The 9,875-nt window shown below is 37.0% G+C and overlaps 1 pseudogene; it reads right to left on the reverse strand.

Annotated features, from left to right (window-relative positions):
• Positions 1 to 6,446: 6,446 nt before the first annotated feature.
• LOC116077355 overlaps positions 6,447 to 9,875 on the reverse strand; it is a 25,313-nt pseudogene continuing 21,884 nt past the window's right edge.

The raw sequence follows: 9,875 nt of genomic DNA on the forward strand, positions 1-9,875 counted from the left end.
CCAAGGTTACTTGGCATCACCAGAACCCAATTCTCCCACCATAGCAAGTCCTAGACACACCATCACACCAGATAAGCAAGATTCCAAATGCACTAAAATGACTTCTCATGATGATGATGCAGGACTTTAAGAAAGACATAAATAGCACCCTCAAAGAAATACAGGAGAACACAGGTAAACGGCTAGAAGCCTTCAAAGAGGAAACATAAAAATCCCTTAAAGAACTACAGGAAAACACAAACAGGTGAAGGAAATGAGCAAAACCATCCAGAATCTAAAAATGGAAATAGAAACAATAAAGAAATCAGAGAGAGAGACAACTCTGGAGATACAAAACCTAGGAAAGAAATCAGGAGTCGCAGATACAAACATCACCAACAGAATAAAAGAGATAAAAGAGAGAATCTCAGGGGCGGAAGACACCTTAGAAAACATTGACACAACAGTCAAAGAAAATGCCAAATGTAAAAAGCTCCTAACCCAAAAAATCCAGGAAATCCAGGACACAATGAGAAGACCAAACCTAAGGATAATAGGTATAGAAGAGAGTGAAGACTCCCAATGTAATGGGCCAGTAAATATCTTCAACAAAATTATAGAAGAAAACTTCCCTAACCTAAAGAAAGAGATGCCCATGAACATACAAGAAACCTACAGAACTCCAAATAGACTGGAGTAGAAAAGAAATTCCTCCTGTCACAAATGCACTAAACAAAGAAAGAATTTTAAAAGCAGTAAAGGAAAAGGGTAAAGTAACATATAAAGGCAGGCCTATCAGAATTACATCAGACTTCTCACCAGAGAGTATGAAAGCTAGAAAATCCTGGGCAGATGTCATACAGACCCTAAGAGAACACAAATGCCAGCCCAGGCTACTATACCCAGCAAAACTCTCAATTACCATAGATGGAGAAAACAAGAGAGTCCATGACAAAACCAAATTTGCACAATATCTTTCCACAAATCCAGCCCTACAAAGGATAATTGATGGAAAACACCAACATAAGGAGCAAAACTACACCCTAGAAGAAGCAAGAATGTAATCTTTCAACAAATCCAGACAAACCCAATTCCACCTCTTACAACAAAAACAACAGGAAGTAATAATTACTTTCTCTTAATATCTTAACATGAAAATTAATATTAGCAATATATCCTAATCGATTGAAATCTAAAAATATGCAGAATTAAAAATTTGTTGACCGCCATCCAATGGTCTCACTAATTTGGTAATTGCAGAAATAGGTCCAATATTGTACAATCCATATACACTTTCAGCTTGTTTGTACGTGACAGTGTCTTGCTATGTACAACATAATGGTCTTGAAATCAGGCTTCTCCTATCTCATCCTCTCTATTAGTAGTATTGTTTATTTCATGTTTTTACACAATACTACCATCTTCAGAACAGCTTACATATTTCAAATGTACTTATATAGCCAAAAGAAATGTAGACAATTAACTTGGGTGGTAGCTTGTAAGAGAACAACGAAGAGTGAGACTGAATGCTTTGCTTGACATTTGTAACTCTTTTATCAAGTTTGAAGAAGACTTTATAAGTTACTCTTTCTCTGAGATGAAAGATTTTCAAAATCATCATAGCCAATGAACCAGATTCTTACCCTCACCTAATGTCTGTGCCACCCTCCAAGCAGAACCATTGTTCATTGAAACGGTTGGTGAATGACTTCATGGATAGAAGATCTTAATACACTCACCATTCCTTAAATGAATGTAACCTGTTCTCTGTGAGCTGAGAATGAAGATAATCACTCAAGTCAAATAGCTTTGACCATAGCAGGTCTGTATCCAAAAATTGTGCATACAATTCATTCCTTGGAGCAGCAGAACTGTCAACTCTCAGCTTAGCTACAATGGCGGTAAAATCCTTTGGTGATGTGAGGGTCATTGAAGTATAGCCTTATTACAATGAAGTAGGTATTGAAGGGGGAGTCTCTGGGAGGAGTTTGGGTACAAGCAGGAAACAAGAATGTGATTTAATTCTATTTACTTAAAATAATATGTTTTTAAATGTTAACAAATTCAGATAAATTGAAATGTATCTTTTCTCATAATACAATAAAACTTAATAAAAAATACAGAAAAAATCTTTGACACACACACAAAATGTAAAGTATAATATGATATTTATAGTAATAAATAATTAATGTTTATCGTGAAAATGATAGCAGTTGTTCTTGTTAGAAATGTATCTGGCAGCTAGTTTGTGAGTGAGCAGATAAGAGAAATAAGAGATAAAGACAGTAAAGAAGAAGAAATGATGTGCCCAGAGTCTCATACTTTCACCCAATAATGTTTCTGAGGGTGTAAAGAAGATCACAGAGTAATTTATCTTCAGGATCAGAACTTGTATCTAGGACTTTTCATGGACAGAGCACATAGTCAGGTGAAGGCTCAACAAATTGAAGATTATCATGAGAACTTTAGTTTTAAGGAAAATGTTGTAAAAATTATGCTTCAAATATCAGTTAGCCCTATTTATTACCCTCTTCCACAATCTTTTTGTGTTTATGCAGACTTTTACGTAGTACATCCGGAGTATACATTTTGTTTCCATTTATTTTAAGACAATTTTGACAAAAGCATTTAATAAAATTCTCTCACCAACTTTGTCCAAAGCAAAGTCTGCTCTAAATAATAAATGTTTGACCTTTGACCTTTGACTCCCTAGAATGGTCAGGTGTAACAGGGAGTGATGCCCAAAGAGAGCTAATTATTAGACCAAGCTGAATGGCTAATTTCTCCTGGAAAAGCCTTTTTCTGGCCTTTCCTGGCTATTTTTGTCACACACCATTAGTCTTGAATAGGCTCCTCTCAGGAAAGCATCCTATGTTGGCTGCCCATTGGGAGCAGGTGCTGTGCCTTATTGAGCAGTCATAGCTGCTGCTGGGGCCTTTGTTGTTGCCTACAGCTCCCTGCAGGGCTTGGCCTCTCTTGGGAACCAGCTGCATCAACCTTGCCAGCCACATTTTTTCCCTGCCTGAGTGCTTGTTATAACTCCTGCTCTTAGCTTGAGTTACCTATAGCCATGGTCACACAGATCACATGGAGTTGTGTTTGCCTTATAAAATACAGGTATTCTGGTTGAATTTACTTATAGGATAAAATAATGACTGTATTTTTACTGTGCCTAAAACTTTCTATGGGATATACTCTCATTGGAAATATTATTCAGTCCTCTCTGCAGGCTGTGTTTAACTAGGTCTCCTGTGCTTTAATTTGTCAGACCTGGTACTGTCATCAAGGGTGTTCCCCTAGCTCCTGTCCCTTTGGTTGTGAGCCTAGCCTTTAATGGATGAGCCATCTGTCCAGCAAGGTACTTCTAGATCTTAACTTAGCTGATCTTAACTTAGTTGATACAATGCCACATTTCGGGAAGGCTTCACGCGTATTTTGCACAGTATAGTTTATCTTAGAAATTCTCTCTCTCTTGTTCTCCCATTCTCTCTCTCTCTCTCTCTCTCTCTCTCTCTCTCTCTCTCTCTCTCTCTCTCTGTATGTATGTATGTGTGATGACTAAGATTTTTGATAATGGGAGCAATCACAGAATTTGGGTCATAGGTATGACATAATGGTTCTGATGGGAAATCTGACTTGGCTGACACTGGTTGCTATGGGGTTTCCTTTAACCATCAAAACAGCCATTCAAGCTTAAAATAAGGTCAATGATCAATTCAGAGTCTGGAATCTTTTCTTTTATGGGGGTATTGAGGAGCAGAAGTGAAATGATATAGTTTCTGAGTTGCTTGCTTCTAACATTAACATATACTGCTGTTTACAATTTCTCTTTGATTTTAGATTCTGCTGAATGAGGCTCTATAGAATTTACAGCAACATATTAAAACAGAAGAGACAATCATGTTAATGATTCATAATGAACCATGTAAAAATAAAAATACACAATTTATAATAAATTCTTATTTGATGGAGTCTAGTACAGACACTAGGCCATTCGTTGTTTACCAAACTGCTAACAACGGAGGGGACAGATTAGGAAAGCAACATGGCTTTTCAGCTCACCTGACAATTTCAGCTATATCAGGGTTCACTCTGCACTAGGTAAATCCACAACACTCAGCCTGAAGTACAATTCCTTCATAGTTGTCTATTTCCTCTCTTTTTAAATCTTGGATTAGTGGTTTGAAAATAGCAAGGCTGTGTTCATTCAGTTAGTAGGCTGATGTAAGCTCTGCAATTCTCTGTCTCGACTTCTTGAATGTGTTGCTTGTACTATGAGGATGTTATTTTTTTTTTTAAATACTGAAGTATGTGCTTTATCCTTCTGATATGATTATGTGTACTATTTAATTCCCACCTTTATTATATCTGAACTTTTATAAAGGAACTAAAGAGAGAAAGAGACAAAGGTTGATTTCTGAGTGATAAGCTTTGATCCCTCCTGTTTTTTGAAAGAAGTTGGAGGGAAGGAAAATTGCTTTGATGCAGAATTTACTTTTTTTTCCTTTCAGGAAATACTCTATTGACCAAAACAAATGGTGGTGAGGTGGTGACAGTAATAATTGGCAGCCTCTGGTGTCTAAAGCCATTTGCTTGAATTATTTATATCACAAACCGATGAGGCTCTTATAAGAGCAGTCAGATAGGCCAGCGAATATCATTTATATACTGTGGCCACGTATCTGGTTGACTGGTCTCATCTGCTGGGGCTGATGCCTTAAAAGCTCAGGGGAGGAGTTCATTTCAAAACAGCCCCCACACCCGTCAGAGTTTGATTAGCCCTTCAACAGCTTCATTCTGAGCCTTGGCCAAAGCAGGCTGGTAACAGAGAGCTTCAGTTCCTCTAAGGCTATCTGCCTATAACAGCTCAATAGCAGGCGTCACAGCTGGATCACCTCCTTAGACTCTGAAGGGGCAATTTTAAGTTTTCCTTAAAAAAAAAAAATGTACCTTAAAATGATCAGGAACTATCAGAATTAGGATTTGTTGTTTTCTAGCAGTGTTAGATGGGATCGCTGTAGTTGGGTTGTCTCCTGGCATAGATTATCATTGTGTCACTGAGACTCAGATGGTCTTGATGTTTTCTCCTACAACTCATTAACTCTGTTTTCTCCCATTGTGGTATGTTATGGCCAGGAGGGTGGGGCTGGGGGTGGTGGTTCTATTTATTGGTGAGTCCATAAAATTAAATTGCCTCGAGAAAATTTATATAGTCTTCTTTATGAACAGATGAGTATAGATTCTATGTAGACTTTGTGGAACATTGTCCACAAACTTTATCTTCTTTAAATTTTAAGTCCATTGTGTGAATTTTAAGAAAGATTTTTTTTAAAGCTTTAAGAGAGCAATGCATTTATGACATTTTCCTAGTAGCATGTATTGATTTTTGCCTTGAGCATTGCAAAGTATCTTCGGGAATTAAATGAATGCATAACACTGTCTAGATTTTTATATTTGTATCTATCTCATATTGACTCTTTTAATATATTTTAAAATGCTCACCAAAATCTCATGAAAATATTGCTCAGGGTATCATGTTCTTTTTTGTATAATTAATCTGTTAAAATTATTTCAATGTCAGTGTATACCAATCAAAAGTAGTTGGACAACTAGTAGGTAAAGTAAATTTAGTTTACTAAATTAGTAAATTTTAGCTCTTAGTGCTCTTTATGATAAAAAGGCATCCTGTTAAAAAACAGATCTTTTTTTTTTTTAACTTTTATTGCATTATGAGAAAAGTTACATGATTTCAATTTATCTGAATTTAACATTTAAAAACATATTTTAAGTAAATAGAATTAAATCACATTCTTGTTTCCATTTTGTACCCCAACTCCTCCCAGAGACCCCCCTTCAGTACCTACAATATCTTTTTTCTCATATTCCTTAAAATTTATAAAATAGTATAACAATAAAAATGAGTACTATAAAAGTGGTTTGATATAAAGTGACAATCAATTTAACAGTCTTATGTAGAGGCTTGTCTACAGCAATACTGAAAATACATACATCAAAAACAGATCTTAAAGAGCAGGAATCATCCTATTCACAAATAAGTATAGAAAGCACATTTAACTTTAATCTTGCTGGTTTGGAAGAGTGCAGAACTCAACTATTATTAAAAAGAATTATAGCCTCTTCAGAGTTCTAATCTTATAAGAAAAGAAATGTTAAATAACCCTAAAGGAGAAAACTAGTTTCAAAAATATTCTTGTGTATGAAAGGGGGTATGGAGTTGGATAGACATAGTTTTTATGCCAATTAACCTCTATATGCTTTCCAATTAGCAATTCCAAAGTCTGTAGTATGTTGTTTCTGCTTTTTTTTATTTAAAAACTATTTCTTAGCACATACTTTTTTTATTGATTTGTTTTATTGCATTATGATGAGAAAAGATACGTGATTTCGATTTATCTGAATTTGTTAACATTTCAAAACATTTTATTTATTTTATTTTTAAAAATTTTTTATTTTTTGTTTTTTAAAACGTTTATTGGTGATGATTCAGAAGGGGTATGGGGTGTGAAGGCTGGAGCGGGGGCTATGTGGGCCGCCCCCTCGCCTTCCTGCTGCATCTGGGTGATCAGCTGCTGGTGCCCAGCTGCCTGGCGCATGAGCATCATGACAAGACTCTCATAGTCCCTTTCTGACAGCACTGAGCCCTTTCACAGTCCTGGAGGGCCAGGGTCCACTGTGCCCTGGGGCTGTCCCTCCAACCAGGAAACCCTCAGAGGGTTGTCAGCCAGGCCCACTTCATTTCTGACAGCCAGCTCCAGAGCTCCCACAGTTGCAAACTCCACTATGGCGTTGCCCGCCTTCTTTCTGGAAAGTATCAGGTTGAGAATCTCCCCATATTTTTGTAAAAGGAGGACATCTCTGGAGTAGCCACCTTGGAACTCATCTCTTCCTTCTTGCACTTCCACTTCAGCTTTAGTTTGGGGGTTCTTTTGCCTTCAGTATTTTCTGTTCTTCCTCTTAGCCTCTCTTCTCAGTCCTGGTGGATCTGCTCCTGGATCAGCTTCTGCTGCTCTTCCAGCTGACTGGAGCCCTCTTCTTGAGGTCGGGCAATCTCCTGCTCTACTGTGCTGGCGCTCCTGCTCCTCTTCCTCACTCCCTTGGGCCTGGGTCTGCTGCTCCCTGGCTTCCGGGTCAAGTTTCACTTTCTTCCTGTTCTCAAGTCTCTGGGTCCTCTCTGCTGCCTGCTTCTTGGCTTTCCTCACCTTGTCATAGGCAGCCCTGGCTGCAGCATCAGTCAGCACTTCCAAGGCCTGGGACAGTTGGTGGAAGAGTTCAGCTGCTCTGGGGTTATCTGGATTTTTGTATGGGTGGCAGGAGAATGCTTTTTGCCTGTACACCTTCTTCACCTCTTTGTCTGCTGCCTTCTCCTCAATGCCTAGCAGCGCATACAGATCCGTTTGTAAGAGATCTTGGTCACCGTCATGGTTCTAGTCGAAACTAGAATTGATACTACCTAAAAACATATTTTAACTAAATAGAATTACATCTTGTTTCTCTTTTGTACCCCAACTCCTCCCAGAGACCCCCTTCAATACCTGCAATACCTTTCATTTTTTTATTTTTTCATATTCTTTAAAATTTATAAAATATTGCAACAATAAAATGAGTATTATAAAAATTGTGATATAAAACAACAGTCAATTGAACAGTTTTATGTAGATTCTTGCCTACAGCAATACTGAAAATACATGCGTTTTTCTCTATAAATTTTAAATAACTCCAAACATATTAACTGTATATTTTAAAATAATACATCACTACTAGTATTTCTTAAATGAACATAAATATATAAAGTCTTTTTGTTTGTTTGTTTGTTTTGTTTTTAGTAGAGTTTAAAATCTTGGCTCTTACTGTGGTACAAGTCCAAAATAAAAGCAATTTTTAGACATTGGATTTCATTGTGATAACGCTGTACTTCAATGTCCCTCACATCACCAATTTTACCTCTATCGTAGCTAAGCTAAGAGTTGACAGTTCAGCTGTGTCAAGTAATGAAGTGTAGGCAGGATTCTTGGATACAGATTTTCTGCTATGGTCAAAGCTAATTGACTTGAGTGATTGTCTTCATTCTCAGTCCAGAGAACAGGTTACATTCATTTAAGAAATGGTGTGTGTATTAAGATTGTCTATCCATGAAGTCATTCACCAACTGTTTCAATGAACAATGGCTCTGCTTGGAGGGTGACATAGACATTAGGTGAGGGTAAGAATCTGGTTCATTGGCTGTGATGATTTTGAAAAGCTTTCATCTCAGAGAAAGAGTAACTTATAAAGTCCTCTTCTTCAAACTTGATACAATAGTTATAAACATCAAGCAAAGTATTTAGTCTCACTCTTTGTTGTCCTCTTACAAGCCACCTCCCAAGTTAATTGTCTACATTTCTTTTGGCTGTATAAATACATTTGAAATATGTAAGCTGTTCTGAAAACCATAGTATAGTGTAAAAACATGAAATAAACAATACTACTAATAGAGAGGCTGAGATAGGAGAAGCAAGATTTCAAGACCTTTATGTTGCATACAGCAAGACACTATCACAAGCAAACAAGCTGACAGTGTATATAGATTGTACAATGTTGGACCTATTTCTCCAATTACCAAATTAGAGAGACCACTGGATCATAGCCAATAAATTTCTAATTCCTCATATTTTTGGATTTCAATTGATTTGGATATGTTGGTAATATTAATTTTCATGTTAAGATATTAAGAAAAAGTAATTGTTACTTCCTGTTGTTTTTGTTGTTAGAGGTGGAACTAGGTTTGTGTGGGTTTGTTGAAAGAGTACGTTCTTGCTTCTTCTAGGGTATAATTTTGCTCCTTATGTTGGTATTTACCATCAATTATCCTTTATCGGGCTGGATTTGTGGAAAGATATTGTGTAAATTTGGTTTTGTCATGGACTATCTTGTTTTCTCCATCTATGGTAATTGAGAGTTTTGCTGGGTATAGTAGCCTGGGCTGGCATTTGTGTTCTCTTAGGGTCTGTATGACATCTGCCCAGGATCTTCTAGCTTTCATAGTCTCTGGTGAGAAGTCTGGTGTAATTCTGATAGGCCTGCCTTTATATGTTACTTGACCTTTTTCCCTTACTGCTTTTAAAATTCTTTCTTTGTTTAGTGCATTTGGTGTTTTGATTATTATGTGACAGGAGGAATTTCTTTTCTACTCCAGTCTATTTGGAGTTCTGTAGGCTTCTTGTATGTTCATGGGCATCTCTTTCTTTAGGTTAGGGAAGTTTTCTTCTACAATTTTGTTGAAGATATTTACTGGCCCATTACATTGGGAGTCTTCACTCTCTTCTATACCTGTTATCCTTAGGTTTGGTCTTCTCATTGTGTCCTGGATTTCCTGGATGTTTTGGGTTAGGAGCTTTTTGCATTTTGCATTTTCTTTGTTGTATCAATGTTTTCTAAGGTATCTTCTGCCCCTGAGATTCTCTCTTTTATCTCTTGTATTCTGTTGGTGATGATTGCATCTATGACTCCTGATCTCTTTCTTTGATTTTCTAACTCCAGGGTTGTCTCCCTTTTTGATTTCTTTATTGTTTCTATTTCCATTTTAAGATCCTGGATGATTTTGTTCATTTCCTTCACCTTCTTGATTGTGTTTTCCTGTAGTTCTTTAAGGGATTTTTGTGTTTCCTGTTTAAGGGCTTCTAACTGTTTACCTGTGTTCGCTTGTATTTCTTTGAGGGAGTTATTTATGTTCTTCTTAAAGTCCTGTATCCTCATGAGAAGTGGTTTTTGATCTGAATCTTGCTTTTCCAGTATGATGGTGTGTCCAGGACTTGCAATGGTGAGAGTATTGGGTTCTAATTATGCCAAGTAACCTTGGTTTGTGTTGCTTATATTCTTATGCTTCCCCCCCCCCCCCC

Source organism: Mastomys coucha, unplaced genomic scaffold (genome assembly GCF_008632895.1).
Source record: "Mastomys coucha isolate ucsf_1 unplaced genomic scaffold, UCSF_Mcou_1 pScaffold5, whole genome shotgun sequence".
NCBI lineage: Eukaryota > Metazoa > Chordata > Mammalia > Rodentia > Muridae > Mastomys > Mastomys coucha.